At 45.9% G+C, this 23,013-nt stretch overlaps 1 long non-coding RNA gene across 1 annotated transcript in view; it reads left to right on the plus strand.

Annotated features, from left to right (window-relative positions):
* The first annotated feature begins 1,002 nt into the window (after positions 1-1,002).
* LOC137379452 (uncharacterized) overlaps positions 1,003-23,013 on the plus strand; it is a 51,644-nt gene continuing 29,633 nt past the window's right edge. Inside the window, exon 1 of the long non-coding RNA XR_010976820.1 lies at positions 1,003-1,069. This is a non-coding gene — a long non-coding RNA (uncharacterized lncRNA). The remainder of the gene's footprint in view (positions 1,070-23,013) is intronic.

Genomic DNA, 23,013 nt, shown 5'->3' on the forward strand with positions numbered 1-23,013 from the left:
CAATCACCAGACATCCCAAAATGTTTTACAGTCAATAAAGTACTTTATTGAAGTGTAGTAACTGTTGTAGTATAGGAAACAGGGCAGCCAATTTGCACATAGCAAACTCCCACAAACAGCAATGTGATAATGACCAAATAATCTGTTTTAGTGATGTTGACTGAGGGATAAATATTGGCCAGGACACCAGCGATAACTCCCCTGCTCTTCTTCAAAATACTGCCTGAGATCATTTGCGCCCACCTGAGAAAACAGACAGGTCTCAGTTTAACATCTTATCCAAAAGGCAGCACCCCTTCAGTACTGCATTCATGTATCAGCCTAAATTGTTGTCCTCAAGTCTTGCAGTGGAATATGAACCCACAACTTTCCTGACTCAGAAGCAAGAATGCTAACAACTGAGCTACAGCTAACACATGATGGCATACAGTAATGTTGTTTTATGTCAGTTTTGGACTCTCCTTTAAGAAAACATACTGGTTTGTTTAGCTGGGCAATGTTGCTGAACCATTTGTCAAGTCTAACCTTCAGCTGTTCACATATAATAAAGTATATACATAAAGGGTCATTTTACAAAACCTTGCTCTTGATATGCAACCTCGTCTGCTGGCAGCGCACATAGATGTCACTTTCCAACTACCGCTGGTGGTGAGTAAACTCATCCATTGTCACTGCATAGCAGGAAATCGTAGATGTGCTCATGTGATTTTTTTGACACTTGCTGTTGGAGGGTCAGGTTTGCTGCTGTCAGTCTGTACTCAGGAAAAACTGATCATTAGGAATTTGAGGGCAGAATTTAGTGGATCTGACGGGGTTCCTGGAACCGGGCCATAAAGGTGGTTGGAAACCCACCTCGGCCATTCGGAACCCCTTCGGCTCTATTTAACAACGCCCAGCCCGCGCCGTGAAACCCATTCCTTTAAATATGGGGATCCCGCCTCCAAGAGCTGCCAGCCAATCAGAGGGCTTGCAGCGCAGTAGTGTCGGCAGCGACATCAGGAATGGTGGCCACCGCTGGTACTGCAGGAGGCCTGGGAATCAGGCCCAGTGCTGGAGACTGGGACCCCAGGTAAGTGAGGTGGGCTTGCCGGGGCCAGTTCAGCAGTCCCCAGCAATGGGTAGTGGGGAAGGGTGCATGTTGAGATCGGGGGAGGGGGTTTGAGGCACAGATTGCCCACGGAGGAGGGGCCCCAATCACCAGACCGCAGGGAACTTGCCTCGTTTTACTGGGCAACTTCCCTGCTTGGCGGAGGTCCACCCCCGCAGCTGGCTTAATGCCAGCGGTGGGGGAAAGAGGCCCTTAAGTGGCTGATAATAGGCCTCTTCAGGGCCTCAATTAGCCTCTGAGCTGTCATCAGCCTAGCTCGTCCCTTACTAAATTGAGGTGCGACAGGAAACATAGAAACATAAAAAATAGGAGGAGTAGGCCATTTGGCCCTTCGAGCCTGCTCTGCCATTCATTATGATCATGGCTGATCATCCAACTCAGTAACTTGTTCCTGCTTTCCCCCCATATCCTTTGAAGGCAATGGGCCCGCTGCTTCCCGTCTCTGGGGTGGGGAGGGCCCATTAAATCCAGCCCCAAGAGTGCACTTCCCATGTTTTCCCCTCTGTAATCTGCCCAATCTACCCATAAGCATCCAGGTAAGTGGTTCTGCATCATATACAACTGTGGCTCAGTGACACCACCCACACTGCTGAGTTAGAATGTTGTGTGTTCAAACTCCATTCCAGAGATTTGAGCTCTTAATTTATGCTGACACTTCAGTAAAGTTCTGAGGGAGTGCTGCACACTCAGAGATCTGTCTTTTGGATGAACCATTAAACTGAGGTCTCCTCTGCCCTTTCAGATGGATGCAAAAGATCCCATATCACTTTTTGAAGTAGAGCTGGGGAGTTCTTGCCAGTATCCTGGCTAATATTTATCATTGAACCAAAATCAGTAAAACACATTATCTGCTCATTTATTTAATTGCTGATTTTGAGAGCTTGCTGTATGTAAATTGACTGGATTTCTTGCGTTATAACAGTAGCAAAAGTATTTCAGTGGCTACTTTAGGACATCCTGCAGCTGTGAAAGGTGCGATATAAATGCAAGTTCTTTCTTGATCATCATTTCGTAAAAATACCTCACATCTACAATATAAAGTGAAATGTTGCCAAACACAGCATGTTGAATTCCTTGCATGCTACAACATGTTGATTAGATGTGACACTTGTAAACCTAACATTGATGGAGAATCTCCATTAAGGTGGCGATATGCAGCTCATTTCATATAATCATAAACCACTCCGTTTCATTAGCAGAATTCGTATCTTAAATTGAAAATTCTAAATGTCAGTGAATAGCTCATAAGGCATGTATCAAATTCATAGACAGAAGGTTGACTCATACTGTATGCTAACTCAGTTGCTAGCATTTCCTACATCTAAATCAGAAGTTGTGGGTACTAAGCTTCATTTCAGGGCCTGAGTATTCTGACGTTTCAATATATTACTACGGGAATGTTGTATTGTTGGAAGTGCCCTCATGAGGACAGAACAATAAAACGAGGTTCTGTTCCTGCAATTCAAAATTACGGATTGTGCAGCTTTATTTGAAGACAGGCAGAGAATTTCTGTGGTCTCCTGGCCAACATGACTCTCTTAACCAACACCAGAAATTGCTGTTTGTGGGATCTTGCTGTGTGTAAATTGGCAGCACAAAGCAGAGAGGGGATTCATTGCTTGCAGCAAGGCTTAACGACTAGAAACCAGACCTGTAAAAAGAAAATCAGGGAGTCAACATGAATTCCTTGGAACAGCTCATGGAAGGAAAGCACTTTCACTGCCATCAGCGGGTTCTCAGAAGGTGCCAATCTGAAAACCTTTTCACAACAAGCTGATGTAAAATTAATGGTGCTGACAAAATCCTTAATTGGGTTCACAAAACAAATCCACAGCAAAATGTTCCTGGCTACAAGTGCCTATAGTTATGTCTTTATGGACATTCTGGTGAAGGGCCTTGCTGAGGACTGCAAAGGAGAAGGGCTGTCTCCTTTATAATGAAACACAGAGTTGACACTTCTCAGGCCATCCATGACATTGGAGATTGCTTATCCAGGCAGAATTCAGCAAAAGACCAGGAACATAGCTTCAGGTTTCTAGCCTGCTTGGAGGTGACATGGAAGGGACAATCTCAATTTCACAACAGGAAGTCTTCTTCTTCTTTGGCCTCCTTGTCTCGGGAGACAATGGGCATGCGCCTGGAGGTGGTCAGTGGTTTGTGGAGCAGCGCCTGGAGTGGCTATCAAGGCCAATTCTAGAATGACAGGCTCTTCCACAGGTGCTGCAGAAAAATTTGATTGTCGGGGCTGTTACACAGTTGGCTCTCCCCTTGCGCTTTTGTCTTTTTTCCTGCCAACTGCTAAGTCTCTTCGACTCGCCACACTTTAGCCCTGCCTTAATGACAGCTCTGGTGAACGCTGGCAACTGACTCCCACGACTTGTGATCAATGTCACAGGATTTCGTGTCGCGTTTGCAAGACGTCTTTGAAGCGGAGACATGGACGGCCGGTGGGTCTGATACCAGTGGCGAGCTCGCTGTACAATGTATCTTTGGGGATCCTGCCATCTTCCATGCGGCTCACATGGCCAAGCCATCTCAAGCGCCTCTGACTCAGTAGTGTGTATAAGCTGGGGATGTTGGCCGACTCGAGGACTTCTGTGTTGGAGATACGGTCCTGCCACCTGATGCCAAGTATTCTCCGGAGGCAGCGAAGATGGAATGAATTGAGACGTCGCTCTTGGCTGACATACGTTGTCCAGGCCTCGCTGCCATAGAGCAAGGTACTGAGGACACAGGCTTGATACACTCGGACCTTTGAGTTCCGTGTCAGTGCACCATTTTCCCACACTCTCTTGGCCAGTCTGGACATAGCAGTGGAAGCCTTTCCCATGCGCTTGTTGATTTCTGTATCTAGAGACACGTTACTGGTGATAGTTGAGCCTAGGTAGGTGAACTCTTGAACCACTTCCAGAGCGTGGTCGCCAATATTGATGAATGGAGCATTTCTGACGTCCTGCCCCACGATGTTCGTTTTCTTGAGGCTGATGGTTAGGCCAAGTTCATTGCAGGCAGCTGCAAACCTGTCGATGAGACTCTGCAGGCACTCTTCAGTGTGAGATGTTAAAGCAGCATTGTCAGCAAAGAGGAGTTCCCTGATGAGGACTTTCCGTACTTTGGACTTCACTCTTAGACGTGCAAGGTTGAACAACCTGCCCCCAGATCTTATGTGGAGGAAAACTCCTTCTTCAGAAGACTTGAACGCACGTGAAAGCAGCAGGGAGAAGAAAATCCCAAAAAGTGTGGGTGCGAGAACACAGCCCTGTTTCACGCCACTCAGGATAGGAAAGGGGTCTGATGAGGTGCCGCCATGTTGAATTGTGCCTTTCATATTGTCATGGAATGAGGTGATGATACTTAGTAGCTTTGGTGGACATCCAATCTTTTCTAGTAAACTGAAGAGACCACGTCTGCTGACGAGGTCAAAGGCTTTGGTGAGATCAATGAAAGCAATGTAGAGGGGCATCTGTTGTTCGCGGCATTTCTCCTGTATCTGACGAAGGGAGAACAGCATGTCAACGGTCGATCTCTCTGCACAGAAGCCACACTGTGCCTCAGGGTAGACGCGCTCGGCCAGCTTCTGGAGCCTGTTTAGAGCGACTCGAGCAAAGACTTTCCCCACTATGCCGAGCAGGGAGATTCCACGGTAGTTGTTGCAGTCACCGCGGTCACCTTTGTTTTTATAGAGGGTGATGATATTGGCATCGCGCATGTCCTGAGGTACTGCTCCCTCGTCGCAGCACAGGCATAGCAGTTCATGTAGTGCTGAGAGTATAGCAGGCTTGGCACTCTTGATTATTTCAGGGGTAATGCTGTCCTGCCCAGGAAGTATACATGATAAAAGGCCCAGATATCCACTTCAAACGCTTAATGACCTTGAAAATCCCTCCTCCACCTGTTAGAGGAGACCTGTCTTTGGCACCTCTGCATCACCAGGGAGGCTGGCACAGAGCTATACCATCCTCTGGAGATGGAACTACAGACAACTTCATTCCCAACATTCAACTTTTATGTCACCAAATATTTCCAAACTCCACTGGTAGCATACAACAAATCAGTTATGTTTATCATTTTCAACATGTTTATCACTTTCTTAGTGGAAAGAAGGCAGCAGAATTTTTCCTGATGATAGTACAGATTGTGACCATCCAGGCCCCTCACAGCAACCCCATGGCCCAAGTAAGTTGTAAAGGCTTCCATTCTTTAATGTCCAGGTAATGTTCATTCCATCTTCGCTGCCTCCGGAGAATCCTTGGCATCAGGTGGCAGGACCGCATCTCCAACACAGAAGTCCTCGAGGCGGCCAACATCCCCAGCTTATACACACTACTGAGTCAGCGGCGCTTGAGATGACTTGGCCATGTGAGCCGCATGGAAGATGGCAGGATCCCCAATGACACATTGTACAGCGAGCTCGCCACTGGTATCAGACCCACCGGCAGTCCATGTCTCCGCTTCAAAGACGTCTGCAAACATGACATGAAGTCCTGTGACATTGATCACAAGTCGTGGGAGTAGGGTTTCCAGCGTTCACCAGAGCTGGCGGGCAGTCATTAAGGCAGGGCTAAAGTGTGGCGAGTCGAAGAGACTTAGCAGTTGGCAGGAAAAAAGACAAAAGCGCAAGGGGAGAGCCAACTGTGTAACAGCCCCGACAACCAATTTTTTCTGCAGCACCTGTGGAAGAGCCTGTCACTCTAGTATTGGCCTTTATAGCCACTCCAGGCGCTGCTTCACAAACCACTGACCACCTCCAGGCGCTTACCCATTGTCTCCCGAGACAAGGAGGCCAAAGAAGAAGAATGTTGGATCATTGGAACTTCATATACTTGAGGCCACCCATAAGTTCCAACTTTAGGAAGTCCACCGTATCAGGATTATTTGAAGAAACAGAGAAAGTTGGCTCCTCGTTACCAGAACTAGCTGTTTAGTCTTGGTTCAATGCCACTTTGTGAAACCTCTGAACATCAGTGAATGCAGATACAACAAAGCACAAGCCCCAACCAGGATTAGTTTTGAACACACACTGGGATGCTGGAGCAAAATTCCATTGCTTTGACTTGAGGAGTTGAGATGAGTGTATATTTCTGTTGAATCTCTAAAACCATCAAAATCTGTTGCATGTTGCACAATTTTGTAACATAGGGAGCAGTTACCAAGCAACTGTAAGGTCAATAGTCTATGGCCAACTGGTGCCAGAGGAGGATGATGGGAACAGAACAAACAACTGGATGGGGATGTGCAACTCACTCTAGGCAACTCTTTTATTTAAATGTATAATGTGACCTTTGCACAACCAATCCCACCAATTTTGTCACTATACAATTGCATAATAAGAACCATGCATACCATCCTTCCCCCTGCTGCAACCTTAATATAGGTGTTATCACAGAAACTTTCCAGAGCAAGGTGAAATAAAGTGAAATTAAATTTCACCTGAAAGTTAAGTATATGTGAGGCTAATGTTTCCAACCTTGAGGCTTCCACTTGTTAAACTGAATGTTGTATGCTGTCTACTGCTGCTTCTCTGAGGTGCTACCCCATTAAGAGAAATGTGGGACTGAATTTTCATCCAGAGGTGGGCCTGCCGGGAAAGTCGCAGCACTGAGCGGCATGCTGGTTTCCCAATGCGTTACTCGTCTCAGCGATCTTGGTGGAGGCGTTTTCTTTGGGGTCGTAGCAACCTGCCCAAAAGTGGCAGGTAATCAATTGAGGCAGTTAATGAGCCACGTGAGAGCTTGTTGCAGGGCTGATTAGATTTTTGAGCTGCTGCATGGGAAACACACTGGGTCAGCAGCACGTCCAAGGAGATGAGGTGGTTGCACATCGGGAAGCTATTCAGAGAAGCGGTTGCCATTTCTGACAGTGCATAAATGATGGAATAAGCACTCTTGTATTTGCACACAGTGACCACTGCATAAGCAAGGCTCACAGAGTGTTTCAGGTGGAGGCACTGGGGCATTTGAGGGGAAATGCACCTACAGGGATCAGTGGGGCATAGCAAGGGGGATCCAGGCAGGTGTTGTCATGCAGCTGGTGCCAAGTGAGGCCATCCCTGGACATTGGGCTCAGCTACTCTGAGGTGGTGACTAGTAGTGACGAGGATCAGCTGTGCCAGCAATACATGCAGCCCCCTGGGGTTGCAGAGATGATGCCTTAGGGGCAGGGAGGGCATGAAGGTGCTACGCTCACCTTAGGGTGATCCCTGGACATGTTGGAGCCCAGTGTTGCCAAAGGCTGTGACTATTGGGGCAGATGGTTGCTGATTTGTTTGCCCTCATGAAGGAGGACCTCAGGATTCACTGGTTACATGGGCATGCCCTGCCACTGGCTGAGAAAGTGAAAGTGGCTTTACCTCTTGGTTGTTTCAAGGGGAGCAGGGGACCTGTGTAGGATATTGCAAGTGGCCATCCATCATAGCATCAGGCAGGTGACAGATGCCCTGTATCCTATATGAGACAGCATTGGAGTATGTTGACTTCCAGACTGATGGGGCCACTCAGGCCCAGAGGGCTGTAGGCTTTCCCTCCATGGCAGGATACCCTCAGGCGCAGGGCATGATCTACTGCATCCCTGTGGCCATCAGGGCCCTGGTGGAGCAGCCAGGGGCATTTATCAATAAGAAGAGATTCCACTTTCTCAAAGCCCAGCCAGTGTGCGACTACCGCAGGTATTTTCTGCAGGAGTGTGCAAAGTTTGCTTGCAGTTACACTAGGCCCTTCTTCCTGAGGCAATCACAGGTGCTGCAGCAATTCAAGTATCCAGAGAGACCACCTGGATGGCTGTTAGGGGGCAAGGGTTATCTGCTGAAGAAGTGGCTGCTGACGCCTGTGCCCAACCCTACAATGGAGGCACAGAGCTGCTACAACCGCTGCCATCTCAGCACAAGGGTCCCATTGAGCAGGCCATCAGACACCTGAAGATGTGGTCAGGGGGCATCCTCTACTATGCTCCCTCAAGGATGTCTCACATGGTGATGGTATGCTGCACTCTGCACAACATGGCCTTCCAGAGAGATGTGGACCTTAAGGAGGAAGATAATGTGGAATGGCATGCATCTTCTGAGGAGGAGGAGAAGGAAGACATGGTACAGCACAGTGATCCTGCTCTGCAAGGCCTTGCAGAGGTCAGGCTGAGGTGTCAAACCATTGACCAGGATGGCAGGGAAGCTCGTGCTGCACTGATCCAGGCACGCTTCCCTTGAGGATGGCACATCCTGGATTGCATTTGGCCCATTACCATACTTTTCCCACAAAGAGCAGTCACATCCAAAATATCTGCCACACAGACAAATCTTCTGTTCCCCCACAATGGCAAGAAGACACATCACCATTGGCCACACAATGTTCCTGACCATCCACTTCATCATGCTGGTGCCTTAATGCCCTCAAAACAATGGGATCACATAAATCAGGGTGCTACTATGAACCATCTCATTACATTGAGGGTTAACCAGTGAACAGAAATATTACAAAAGTCACCAAAGTGAACTCCAAAATGAAACTATCTGTGGCTGAGACAGAAGTGGAGGCAGGCTGCTCACTTGTGTCTGCAAGTGGCTGAGATCATGTGGCACCTGTCCTCGGTTACGGTGCCAAATGGGGCACCTCCACAGGCTGCCCCTGCGTCAATGCAAGGGTAGCCTCAGTCACGGGGGCTGCTGTATAGATGGTGCCTCAATCAAAGAGGCCAAGGGGGTAGTTGATGACGAAGGTGCCCTGTGAGAGGTGGCCCCTTGACATCATTCCTGCCTGTCCTAGCCCTTCCATGGCACATATGCACGGCTAAGGGAACAAACAGCTGGCAGCATCAGTGCAACTGGCTGGTCAATGCTACAGAATGTGGCAGGCATTCTGTGCATGGCAGTATGATGTTCCTGCATCCACTCAGCATGATGCCAGGTATGGTTCTCCATGAGAGTGGCCAGTCTTTCAATGGAGGAGCTCATGCATTCATATTACTCAGACAATGCGAAACACATCTCATGAATGGATTCCTCCATTCTCTGCCCAAGGCTTTGCACTGCCTCAGGAAACTCTGACATTTGGGCACCTATCTTCCATTACTGCTCCAGAAAGACCCACCTTGTATGTGACCCCTGAGACACTACATCTCTGCCCAGCTGAGCATGACTGGAGCTGTCCTCCAGCCTCTGAATGGGTCTGCCCACACCTGCCTCTGTCTCCGCCACCTCCTCCTGCTCACATGTGAAATTCTGGTCACCTTCTGCCACCCATTCTAAACTCGTGTGAGGCCCCACCGAGGTGAGTGTATCTGCAGTGGTTGAAGGTGCACTTGACATCTGTGTTGGTGGTGCCTCGGGTGCTTCTTCCTCCTCTGAGGTTGCTGCTGATGGCACAGTGGTATTGCTGAGGCTCCCCCTTCACAACTGGAACTGTGGGAGACATAAGACATCAGTTACGAAAGCTCTCCTCTGTCAGTATCTGCTGACTCAGAGCTGCAGCAGCGCATAACAGCTTACACATTGGCATGGACGACACAGACAAGGATGGAGCTCCCTCCCCTTCACATGGAAATAGGCACATGTTTTCACCCTCTCGAGGATGGACACCCATCTCGCCCTCGCCTGCTGAGCTGCCACCCTGGCAATTTTAACCATGGCAGTCAGTATAGTGAGATGTGCCACCGGTGCAATCCCTTACTTGAGCGTTGTGTGCTCTTGTTTCCTGTAAAGTCAAGAGCGAGAGAATTAAGACCATTGTGCTCTCCTCCACTGCATCCTGCAGCACACTCACACGTGCTGTCCATGGCTCCAGTGTCACCTCCTCCACAAGTGACTATTGTGTGAGCATTGCCCATGGCTCAGGAGTGCACCTGGACACACATATTCTCACTGTTCTAAGCACAGTGCACCCTCAGGTTGCTCTGCTTATAGGTGTGCTGATGACTCCCGAATTGGAGGCCTGTCATCTGGGTGAAGCATTGCACTCACCTTGCCAGAGCTCAGAAGGTTGTCGAAGCACTTCCTGCACTGCACACATGTCCTGCTGACCACAGTGCAGCTGTTCACTTCCTGAGCCACCTCCATCCATGCCTGCTTTGTCTGATAGGCTGGCCTCCCATCCTGTTGCTCTCTGGAAACAGGCACTTCTCTGGGCAGACAATGCCTCTAGCAGCACCTCCAGGGAGGCATTGGCAAATCATGGGGCCACCCTTCCATGGGTACACGCCATGCTGCTGCTCTGCTGCGTTCCAGCCTCTGCCATCGCATAGGACACCGACGTTCACAATCATGGCTGCCGGGTGCCCTTTAAATCGGGCCCTCCACGTCTACATCCCGCCTCCTCAACGCATCTGCTGCCACTAATTGAATGGTGAACACACCAGCGGGCCGCCTCCTTCAAAATACCATACATGACTTCGGGTAACGTCTTGAAATGTCTCTAGGACTTTTAACAGAAGTAAAGCTGACCTGGACAAGGATGATTATCACTGTGCACTAGATGTAGCAAAAATGTAGGCTTGCTCTTTATAAAGGTATTTACGATTTCACCCACTTCTGCCACACAGAGGCAATCTTGGTCCATAATGGCCTTGTTGCTTATTAATAGTCTCAAAAATAAATTTTAGGCATTTGCACTCCCAGCACTGAATATCGTGAATTTGGGTTCGGAGGTCAGTGTGCTCTGCGAGGCTTTCCGTCCATTCTTTCTAAGTTGTTGTTTGTCACCTTTTGAAACCCATCACCATGCTCAAGAATCTCAATCCCAAGCTACTGAGAAATCTACTCCCATAGAGTTACACTATGACCAACATAGAATGCACACTCTTGCCCTGTATGTCTACACCTAAGTCCAGAGGGTTTCCTCTGTTGGCAAAAACCAAGTGTTAGAAATCTCTAAGCATGAGAAAGGTTATTATTGGAGTTTAACCAACTAAAATAGCACAGCACTGGCAGACTTCCCACTGCTTGTTCAGCTAGCCTGTCAGGACACTAGTTTGCTGGGTTACCTGGACCTGGGTGGGAAGAATCCCTGTGACAGATCTACTCCTCCCGGTCCTACTAATGAATCAATCTGGCTGATCATCATTGATGGTGCCCTGGAGTATTGCAGACATGTCTAATTGAGATATCAGAATACCAAATCTGTCATAGAGGGTTGACTCAATTCCAATCTTCCATTACCAAGCATTATATTTTACAGCCATCTCAATCACAAAAAAAAATCCTGCATACGTCCCTCCTACCCCCAACGAAGATAGTCACTAGGTGGTCATCAAACTGACCAGCTGATAACTTTTGTTAAAGATACACACTCACACACACACACACACACACAATGTCACATTTGTAAATTTCACAAAAATAGTTGTGTGTGATAAAGGTTATTTGTAATTTATTTGAGATCACTGTACTCCTTCTCACTGTGATCTGTTACTTAGTTACTCAGTTGGTGGGGCTGTTATGTGTTACCACACACATGGGGAGAAGCCACATTTAATTCAATACTGAAAGAATGCTAACTGGAGTTGGTAGAACAGGCAGTTCCCTCTGTCTCAAGAGATGATAAAAATCTTTCTATTTCACTGAAAGGCGGGAATCACTCCAGTTGTATTTTCCAATAATTTGAATTTGATGCCACCAAATGCAAGGCACTCAGCATATATTTAAGAGAGCCAATAATAAATCCAATAGTACATTGTTACGACCAGTGAGAAAGGTGTCTAGGGTTTTTTTCAGCCTTCAGCTGGTCTTATTGAAACAGGGTTTAATTTTAAACACACTGTGTTTTGAGCTCTCCCTTGGTAAATCCTTGTTCACCACTTTCCAATTACACGGCAAAGAAATTAGTACAATCATGTTTTCTCAGGTTTAAAGAAGAAAAGTGAAATTTATTAAACCTTAAACTTCAACTCTAATTTGGTTAACGCCTACGGATACAAGCCGCGCCCCACTCTAGCATGCATATGTGATACACACATGCAAATGGAGACACAAAAGAGCAGAAGAAAAATAAAGTAAAAAAGTTTGAGGCAATCTCTGAAGAGGGGTTTTTACTGTGCTTCGAGCTCGCTGTAGTCCTTGATTATAGGTAGTTTTGCTTTTCGTTGGGGCCTAGTATTCTTCTTAAACCTTGTACACTGTAGGAGACTTTTCTCTCTTAGGGTTCATGTGTCTTCAATGGGTCTTCAGTTCTGTGAGAAAGAGATGGGAGCAGACAGGAGAGAGATGTTCTCAGTCCAGGAGAAAAGAGCTTTCTGAGTTCAAATTTTCTGTGGCAAGTTCAAATTCTGCAACAGCCAGTTAGTCATGTGACTTAACTGGTCTGACCACTTCTTCAGTGTATTGGGAAGCAAGGACTGGGTCCTTTGTTCCAACACTGTCTGCTAGCATGCAAAAAATGTCTTTCCGGTGAGGGGCCTGGCAATTCCTTGTGATAGGCCCTCTTTTCTTCTCAGCACCAATTTTAAGTTTTATTGTTCATGTGGTGAAATAACGTGTGCCTCGTCCTTGGAAGGTGGGGGCCTGCATGACAACATTCAGAAGAAACTCTTTATCCAGAGAGCGGTTAGAATGTGGAACTTGCAAACAGGGAGTGTTTGAGGCAAATGGCATAGATGTTTCAAGGGGAGACTAGACAATCACATGAAAGAGATAGGAATAGAAGATTATGTTGATAGGGTTACAGGAAAAGGAGTGGGAGAAGGCTAGTGTGGAACATAAACATGGTTGGACAAGTTGGGCCAAATGGGTTGTTTCTGTGATGTACATTCTATGTAATTCTATGTAACAGCTCTTATCAGACAGAATTTTGTGTGTTAACCAGGCAGTCACCAACCTTGATGAGACCAGTGCAGATCACATTTTAAATGTTCTTTAATCCTTCCTGCACAGCAGACTCCAAATGATGACTAATTTCAGCAAAAGCAGCGCTCAGGCCTTAATATATAATAATCCCTGTTGCAGTAGCACTACTACATATTGTATTTCAGCATGACCAATAGTGAAAACATACTGTATATCCAGCCCTGATGTTGGCTATGTTAACCTCTAAAGCTGCCTGCAGTGCTGCAGCCCTCTTATTTGTATTAACCCATGTAGTTACCTGAATTAACTTCTGAAATTATGTAGTATGTCACACCATTTTCAGCTATATTAACTGTGCGGCTCTTAATACCGCACCCAGGCCAGTTGTAGTCCACAAAGGAAAATTCATTCCTGATCAGCAGGAACACTGTATAACTCTATCAAGGACCTTTGAAAAGTCTTGTGCTGTGTTCCACCAGTCTTCACACATTGTCCCATGGCACTTGTCATGCAGGCCCCCACCTGCCAAGAATGAGGCACATTGGTTTTGTTACAAGAACATTGACTTTTAGCTGTTGCTGGAACAAGGAAATGACTTGTTAAACAGATCAGCCATGGCTGGGAAAAAATATTTACATACTAACAGATATCGAAGGTGAGAAAACACATTCCAGGGCCTGCTAAGGAGGATATAATCCACAAGGGCCAGGACTGGTTAGACCAGCTGGTCACATGACTAACTGGCTGTTCCAGGGTTTTCTTTTGAACTGGTCACAGAAAGTTTGAACTCAGAAAGACTGTTTGCTCCTGAACTGAAGAAGATCTCCCCTGTTTGCTCCCATCACTTTCTCACAAGCCTCTGAATCCACTGAAGACACATGAACCCTAAGAGAGAAAAGTCTCCTGCAGCGAACAAGGTTTAAGAAGAATACTGGGCCCCAATGAAAAGCAAAATCTACCTACAATCAAGGACCCTACAGTGAGCTTAAAGAACAATAACAAAAACTCTTCAGATATTGCCTCAAACTTTTCCACTTTATTTTTCTTCTGCTCTTTTCTGTTTCTATTTGCATGTGTGTATCGTGCAGGCATGTTAGATTGGGTGCGTCGTATATCTGTGGGCGTCAACCAAATTAGAATTTGAGTTTAAGTTTAATAAATTTCAACTCTTCTTCTTTAAACCTAAGAAAGCCTGTTTGTACTAGTTTCTTTGCCTTATAATTGGAAAGCAGTGAATGAGGATTCACCAAGGGGGAGCAAAAAACACTGTGTTTAAAATTAAAACCTGTTAGGGTAAGACCAGGTGAAGGCTGAGAGGGACCCCTAGACACCTTCCTCACTGGGTGGTAACACACTGCATTGGTAGAAGGCAGTTCTGGCATACTTTGTTGCATTGAATATTCATTGGGGAGAAATTTGTTTTGGCCCATTTTTGGGCCTGAAATAAGTAGCATATTGGGAACAGGAGCCAGCAACTGGAGTCTGAGCCCCACCTGAAATTGGGCCTCATCAGCATATTGTCAGCGAGCTATGAAAGCTGATCAGGCACCAGATGCAGCTTGCTGAATCCATGAAGACAAATTCCCCAGCAATGGCCCTCAGACAGGTCCTGGGAGGGAAAGGGGGGAGGAGATTGTTGGAGGGGATGATCGGGAGGGAGGGCATGATCAGGAGGGAAAGGATGATTGTGAGGGAAGCGGTGATCAGGAGGGAGGGATTGATTGGGAGGGATGGGGTGAATGGGAGGGATGGGGCGAATAGGAGGGACACGATCAGGAGGTAAAGGATGATCAGGGGGGCAGGAGTGCAAGCGTGAGCTGGTGATAGACTTTGGGACTATTTTGCTCAGTCTCTACGTGTGCCTTCTTTCCTCTGCTAATGCAAAAATAAAGTTCCAAACAGTCCAGCCGATGTGTCCTTTACTGGAAATGTGACGTTCTCCAATAATAGTGAATTGCCAATACTTGTTCCCCACTGCTAATGATGTGGACTGACAGTCTGATCCCTCAATGCAATACTAGTATTGCTGATGCTTTGGAATCCCAGATGATCTTCAGTCATTCTCAGACTGAAAAAATACTGAGAGTATAATTAACAATCAACGTATTTTCATATTTAATGTTTGTCACATAAATTATTGCATGTACAACACGTTCTGAACTTAATGTTTTATATATGGTGAATTGTAGGCCCATTGCTTTAGATGTTAGTAAATACAAAGAGCACTAATCAGATTCAGTGTAAGTTCCCCAAACAGCATTCCTATCAAAACTCCCTCCAACAACTCCATTAAAAAGAATATAGACACTCTCTCCTTAGCTGTTGCTAGCTCTTTCAGCATGGGTGGTCCTTACTATGTGCTGGTCCAAGGCTGGCATTTGAATGCCAACTTCTCTTCTGCAGTCTTCTGAATGTTAGGAAAATGTTTCCATTCATCCCTCTCAACTGCTGTGTAGCCACATTGCAGACCATATGTTGGGGAGAGTTCCATAAATGACTCATTGGCCACAAGTTTAACCACCCACAGTAATGCACGGAATGGGGTTAAAATTTTAAATTACAGCTCTTGGCTCCAATCCATCACCTGTCCAGCTATTTAAATTTGTACTACCCTAAATCAGGCCATTGATGAGGCTGTCACAAAAGGCAGGCGGGGGACTAGTTAACATTCAAAAATCACAGACCGATGGCATCATGGGCACTGTGACGTAGAATTAACTGAACGTCAAGGGGAGTCTTGCACTGTCAGCAACTGGCCAAGGAAAGTATTAAAAATCTGCTCCTTTTAAAACTCCTTGTGGACCAGGAGGTGTGAGAGTGTTTCCCCCAGGCCTCTCAAGGAGTGTTAGGGCTTCCCCAGCCCTGGCTTCCGCTCTAATTTCTGGAACACCCAATCCCCAGCCTCCTGTAAAACCCTGCTTCCACCAACTGTCAGGGACTGTTCCCAAGGGTCCTCAGCTGTGGCCTCCTGCCATTAAATTCCTACTCCCACCCACCGGCCAGTAGTTATTCCAGCCAGGTGTTGAGCAGGAGTCAGCGAAGAATTATTTAATTTTGCTGGGTTTGTTGCCCACTACCAGGCTCCCCCGCACCATTTCTGCACTCCCGTTAATATCAGGGCCATAGTTTCTTCAGCATTGCATCCACAATTAAATCTACCTCCCCCTCTGAAAATTGTGGAAAGATTTTGTGAACTGCACTTCAACATGTAGGAGTCAAGGGCCCATCTTTTATCTGTTTAAGCTACTTTCCGAATGTGCTCAATATTGTACTTATGAATACTAGTATATAACAACTGTTGGTGCATATTTTCAGCCAAGCCTCCCTGTCTCAATGGAAAGCAGTTGCTCCTTATATTTGTGGCGTTTACGCCGCAGTTACCCAGCTTCTACTCACCTGGTAACAGAACCAATGGCAGCACCAATTGGGGGTCCCCCACAAGTTGGAGTGGGGAACAAACAAAATTGACGGACAGGAAGTGACCTGTTGGCCCACCAAGCCTGCCCCACATTCGTTATGGCCGGAGCATCACCACTAAACACTTCCACCCTCCTTCTTGCCCTAATCTCCCGCAGCCAGGTAATCTCCTAAGAGAAGCAGAGAAAAGGGCCAAAAGGAAAAATAAGCTCTATAAAATTCCTCTCTGACCCCTTCAGTCCACGAGATCACATGGATCAAGTGTTATTTGTAAAACCACTTACCATCCATATCACGTGATGTCTACTTCAGTCAAGAATCTGTCCAGCTTCTTATTGAAGGCCTACAGAGAGACAGCACCCACCGCAGCAGCTGACAACACATTCAAGAGGCTCACTACTTTCTGGGAAAATAAGAAATGTCTAATATCCAGTCTATTCCTACTCTTCTATAGTTTAAACTCATGCTTCCTGGTCCTCTTCAATATGCTAAACTGGAATAATCTAACAAAAGGTACACAATCCAGCCCTTGAATTATTTTCTAGATCTCTATTAGGTCACCACCAGATTACATTGCTCTAAAGTAAATAGACTAAGCTTCTTGAGCCTATCTGAGCAGCTGAGTTTCTTTAAGCTAGGAATTATTCTTGTAGCTGTCTCTGGACCTTTCTCAAGACCATGTCGGGGGACTATAACTGGGCACAACTGAGGAAGGGAGCTGTCAGGAATCTGGAGGATGAGCATTATAAATCAGTGGAGGAGATGGGAGAATCAGGGCTCAGGGAAAGTTGTAGACTTGGGAAAGGGGACTCGGGGAGTGATAGAGACTGGGGAATGAGGGATAAGGGAGAGATGGAGACTGCAGAATGGGGGCTTGGGGAGAGATGAAGACTTGGGAAAGGAACTTGGGGAAAGACGGAGACTGGAGAATGAGGGCTCAGGGAGAGATGGAGACTGGGGAATGAGGCGTGGGGAGAGGTGGAGACTGGGAAATGAGGGCGTGGGGAGTGAGGAAAATGTAGGATAGAAAATCAAGGTGTGGAGATCAGGGAGAGGAGGGTACTGAGGAATGTGGGAAAGAAAAGGCCTGGGCCTTGGACCATTAGAGCTCAAGAAGGGGGCAGAAAGGGGCGGGGTCCAGCATTTCTTGCAGAGCTGGGAGCAACAATAGCAAGGTGGTGAATGGCATCGAGAGAGAAGCAGCCAGTAAAATGGGAACTGGGGGACCTTACTGTGGGTAAATAGTGAAAAATTGTTTCTACTCATGGGCCAATGGGGAACTAGTGAACGAAACCAAGGACATACACTGGAAGAACCAAAGAGGATAGAAGGAGGAAGGTTCTTGAGCTGATGGCTATTAGACTGTGGAATTCTTCAGCATGAGGCTAAAACCTAATTTAAAATGGAAAGGGATTGTCAGTAAAACCCTATATGTCAAATGAGAAATATTAATTTCATCACTTGGAGACTTACCTTAGACTTTTAATGGAAAAAACCCTACAAGTAACTTTTTAAAAACTAGCAGCCAAGATAACCACTCCCATTTACATCTGAAATACCAGAAGATTGGACTGGAGACAAAACGTCTAACAAGAAGCCCAGCCCGGACAATGCCTTGCTCTAAGTGATTGAATTACCTAGAATGGCTTCATTAACACAATAGTCAAGGCCATCCCCACCCATTGACTTTGAAAGAGACAACTCTCTCCAAGTGTGAATGGACATCCTGGGGCATGTAGAACCTTGAATTTCATTAGAAGATTCCAGAAGAACCTGATTAGAAACAAAGGGGATTGAAAAGAATCATGTGACTGCCTATTCATCTCTAAAGAAACACGTTTTGTTGCACTGGCAAGCAGAAAAGCGGTAACCGAATGGACATAGCTGAGAAGGCTCTGCTCCCCTGTCTCTCTCTCTTCTCTCTCTCTCCCCAGAAAATATCAAGTGAAAACCCTCTGTGACTGGGGAACCCTCCAAGCCTACAGACCGCTACAGCGACCCGGGTTCAATTCTGGGTACTGCCAGTGCGGAGTTTGCAAGTTCTTCCTGTGACTGCGTGGGTTTTCGCCGGGTGCTCCAGTTTCCTCCCACAGCCAAAGACTTGCAGGGTGATAGGTAAATTGGCAATTATAAATTGCCCCTAGTATAGGTAGGTGGTAGGAGAATTGTGGGGATGTGGTAGGAATATGGGATTAATGTAGGATTAGCATAAATGGGTGGTTGATGGTCACCACAGACTTGGTGGGCCGAAGGGCCTGTTTCAGTGCTGTATCTCTAAATAAATAAATAAATAAAAAATCCTGAGCAAAGCAGGCCAACCAAAGTGCAGTTTGACCAGCGAGGACTTCAACAATACAGCTTCAGCCGAGGACTACTGGATTTACAGACTGTATTTAAGTTTCATTTATTCTGGACTTTAATCCAACCACCAAATCTATTTTCCCTCCTGTAATCTATTTCTCTGTGTGTGATTCTCATATGAATGTGTTCGTGAATGTGTACCATATTTTTTAGTATCTTTTTAAATCCGGTTAGTGTGTTAAGTGTAATAAACTTACCTCTTCCTTGTTTAAACTCAAGAAACTTTTTTGATTGGTTCTTTCACAGTCACAGTAAAGAAAAAAGATAAAACACTCAGAGGTGGTAAACACAACCACTGTTTAAAAGGGATAAACCCAGTTGCAGTCACATAAGAGGAAGGGGCAAGAGGGGAGCCTGAGACCCCCTCCTCACCTGGCCGTAACAGGATAAATAATTGAAAAGGAGGAATATGAAAAAATCTTTGAGGAATGGAGTTATAGGAGAGAGTGCTAGCACCGTGGGCCTAATAGCCTCCTCCAGTGTTGTCCATATTAAAATTCTATGAAGATTCTCCTTTATTGAGTCCGAGCCCAGGAAGTGCTTTAGAAATGTTGGTGCTGAGCTGAATTTTGAAGGATGTGCCCTGTGAGAGTTGCCCCAAACACTGAGCTCACTGCCCTTCGTGCAATCTCTCACTTTGGTTCCGATCGGTCCATGCCGGCTGGTGTTAACGTGTGAAGTCTAACACGGGTCAGTTCTGACTGAGATTCCCAATTCAGAGTTGTCACCTTCACATGGAACCAGAGTAAAGGAGACAGGGAGAGAGATGGAGCCTATTATAAGTGGCCTCAACTGGGGAGCCTGACCGCACCTTGTGAAGCACAAAGGATTTCTGACTATTTTTCAAGGTAAATTTCAACAGGTTATAGGATTATTACTATTTACAGTTACAGGTAGAGTATCGGGGCGCTAAAACTATTACTACCAGTTACATATTTACTAATGGTGAATTATTGTATTACTGTTGGTAAATAGCATACTGAGGGTAATCTGAGTGTTACCTGTTATACTGTTCGTTATCAGTGCAATTTCAGCGAGTTACCATTGTTTACAGATGGAATCAAAGTTCCTGCCCCCTCTGATTTCCTCTCTGTAAATCGCTCCCACACCTTCAGTTTTCCCTTGGCCCCGTTTTCAGTTTCCCCTCTTCCTCACCCTTGGTTTCCCCTCTGCCTTTCTCTTGGTTTCCCTCTGCCTCACTCTCAGATTCTCCTCTACCTCTCCGTCAGGTTTGCCCTCTTCACCTGCTCATGAGTGTCCTCCTGGTTCTTGGAACTGCTCACACAGTAACTACTGGTGCAAAACCATGAGAAAAAATATCCAACTATAGGGGGCCCAAGCTTTATAATGTAAATGCAATAACATTATCAAAGTATATATTGTAGAAGTCAAGCTATCAGACATCACGTGATCAGATGTCACATGAACTGATGCCACGTGATCAGATGTCATACGATCAGATGTCCAGGAATGCTTCCAACTAGAGTTGGCAACCCGAAAGGAGAAGACGAAGTGGAGCTTCATCCGCTGCTGAATCTGAAGGCAAAATGGTGGAGTGCTCAAATAATACTCTGCAACTTTTGCAGGATCAGCTGACCTTCAACTTGCTATTGCAAACTGTGGAGTTGAGCACATAATCCAGCCCAGTAATTCAGAATATTACACAGGGACTGCTGCATTTTTGGAGAGAGCACCTTATGTAAATGTGATTCGAATTATTTGCTCATGTGGAGGATGTGCTGACACAGGCCGAATGGCCTGTTTTAGTATTATAATTTCTATATATTTGTATGTTCCTCTCAAAAAACATATTGGATGGATAACTTTGGCAGAGATGTAAAACTGGGGATATCGGATCAGTCTGATTTTGGGTGTATAACGGAGGACTGATCTAATACTGCATGTTTTACATCCCCACTGAAGTTCAAATTTGACCTGTTATCTGATAATTAATTCATTTGGTGTATGTGGAACCTTGCTGTGCACAGGTTGTCTATTGTGCTGGCTCATATAACAACCAAGACTGCAAATGAAATAGCAGTGCTTTGGGATGTTTTGCGATATAAATAACTGCAGGCTTGTTCCTATTAATTATATATTCTCCAACTTCTGGAATGATTTTCAAATGGAGCTTTAAAATATCTTATCGGATCAAATTTGCATATGACTCACTAATATTTCATCTCTTGAAAAATAAAAATAAATCCATGATACTAAAACAAAATGCAAATAGTGGCAATACCACTGTGTTCCTGTTGGTGGTGCTGCTGAGAATGACTTTTACTTCGAGCTGGATTTTACCAAGCCCTTGATGTCAGGCTCCCTGGTGGAGGGCGGGTGGGGCAAAAGATGGGGCCACCAGTGATCTGCCACAGAGCCCAATGTTGCGAGGGTCCAGCCCGATCCTCCCAGTGGCGACAAGACTCCATGCAGCCCCCCGCCCCGCTGCTGGACATCAAGAACTGGATTTCAATATTTAAATTAATTAGATGCATAAATTTAAATGGACTTACCTGTAATCTTGAGGACCTGCCACGATCTTCAGTGCAGCGGCCGGCACTCCCGTGCCTTCAGTTCCCTGTCCAGAGAAAGGCGGCATGACATTGGTGGGTAGAGGGGAGGAGTTAAGATTTTCAGTGCGGTGGGCTGGGAGGGGTGGGAAAAGAGGTCAAATAAACGTCATGTGTGTAGGGGATGGTGAAAAGGGATGCACTTTAAACTTTGTGCAGTTTGGGGGGGGGGAAACGTCAGATTTGAAAGGCAAGTGTTTAGGGGCGAAGGGCAAATATTTAATGTAATTGTTATGGGGTGGGGGGGTGGGAAAGGGGTATTAAAAATGTATTTAATAAAGTTTGGAGGTTGATTCTTTAAAAATTCAATTTGAGTGGTAGGGCTGGTTGCCCTTTAAAAATGGCGCCAGCACCTGCGCACAGGCAGCTGACACCATTGCCGAGGATGGACAGCCTGTCCCCTTCACGTGATTGGGGGGGCGGGGGGGAAATGAACTCATGCTCCAGCATGAGTTTACAGCCCAGAAATAGGCCATTCAGTCCGAATGATCCATGTCGATGTTTATGCTTTACACAAGGCTCCCGCCACATCTACTTCATCTAACCTTATTAACATATGCTTCTATTGCTTTCTTCCTCATGAAGTTACCTAGCTTCCCCTTAATTGAATCTATAAGGTTTGCCTCAACTACTCCATGTGGTGCTAAGTTCCACATTCTAACCACTCTGTGAGTAAAATAGTTTCTCCTGAATTCCTTATTGAATTTATTAGTGAATATCTTTTATTTATGATCCCTAGTTTTGGATTCCACTAGAAGAAACCAGCTAATCAATACTGTAGGAAAGCACAGGGCCTTTTAATATTTCTTTATATATACAATGTATAACAATTATATATACAATTTTAACAGCAATTTTAGCAACAACTTAATCAATACTGATTCCATTGACATCTTTTTTTCCTCCTGGGTGTCCATAATTATTTATGACAATGTAGTAAATATAATTATATAACTATAGTGACATTGGTACTTCTGGTGAACTCCCTGGAACTCCTTCTGCCTCTCTACGCTTTCAAGTCTGAGATTGATAGATTATGTTTGGCAAGGGTATCAAGGAATATGGAGCTAAGGCGGGTAAATAGAGTTGAGGTACAGAATAGCCATGATCCAGTTGAACAGCTCGAGGGGATGAATGGCCTACTCATGTTCCTAATGTTCTTAATCCTTTCAGTTTTCAAAACCTCTTGTTAACCCCAGCCTATGATCACCTCTCTTCTTCTTGGGACTTTCTTCTAGTTTAAAAGTTCTGTATTAATGAAAGTTGTTTAAAATTAAAAGAATTGGCAATTGGATGGCACAGTCGATTGACCGTGAGATGGTCCCCGTCACTTGGAAGGTAACATCAGCGATCGGGAAGGAGGGGAGGAATGGGAGGCTGGAGTTTGGGACCGCTGGCGGGGTGGAGGGTGTAGTTGGTGGTGGTGGGAGTGTATTCTGGACAGTGATTGGGGCTGGGGGAGGCTGAAGGTTTCCATGTGAGGCCTAGGGGAAGCACTCCTGCTCCTCCTGGATCACAAGGGGTGTTAAAATAGCAGATCTCCTGTCTCTGATCAGCCAGCAACTCGGGCCTCCACCTCACTTCCGGTTAAATTTAAGTTGTGCTGTGAATGTCATCATCAGAGCTTGACTTTGGAATGTTAATTATTCCCCTGCCTACCTTTTACAGGAACTCTGTCAACACCCTGATTTCTGTATTTGAATATTTAACGGGACTGGAATGGGGTTGGGTTGGGGTTGGTTGCTTAATCCTGTTTTTTAACCCCCTCTCCCTTCATTGGGGGAGGGAGAAAG

The sequence above is a fragment of the Heterodontus francisci genome, chromosome 2 (assembly GCF_036365525.1).
Source record: "Heterodontus francisci isolate sHetFra1 chromosome 2, sHetFra1.hap1, whole genome shotgun sequence".
Taxonomy (NCBI): domain Eukaryota; kingdom Metazoa; phylum Chordata; class Chondrichthyes; order Heterodontiformes; family Heterodontidae; genus Heterodontus; species Heterodontus francisci.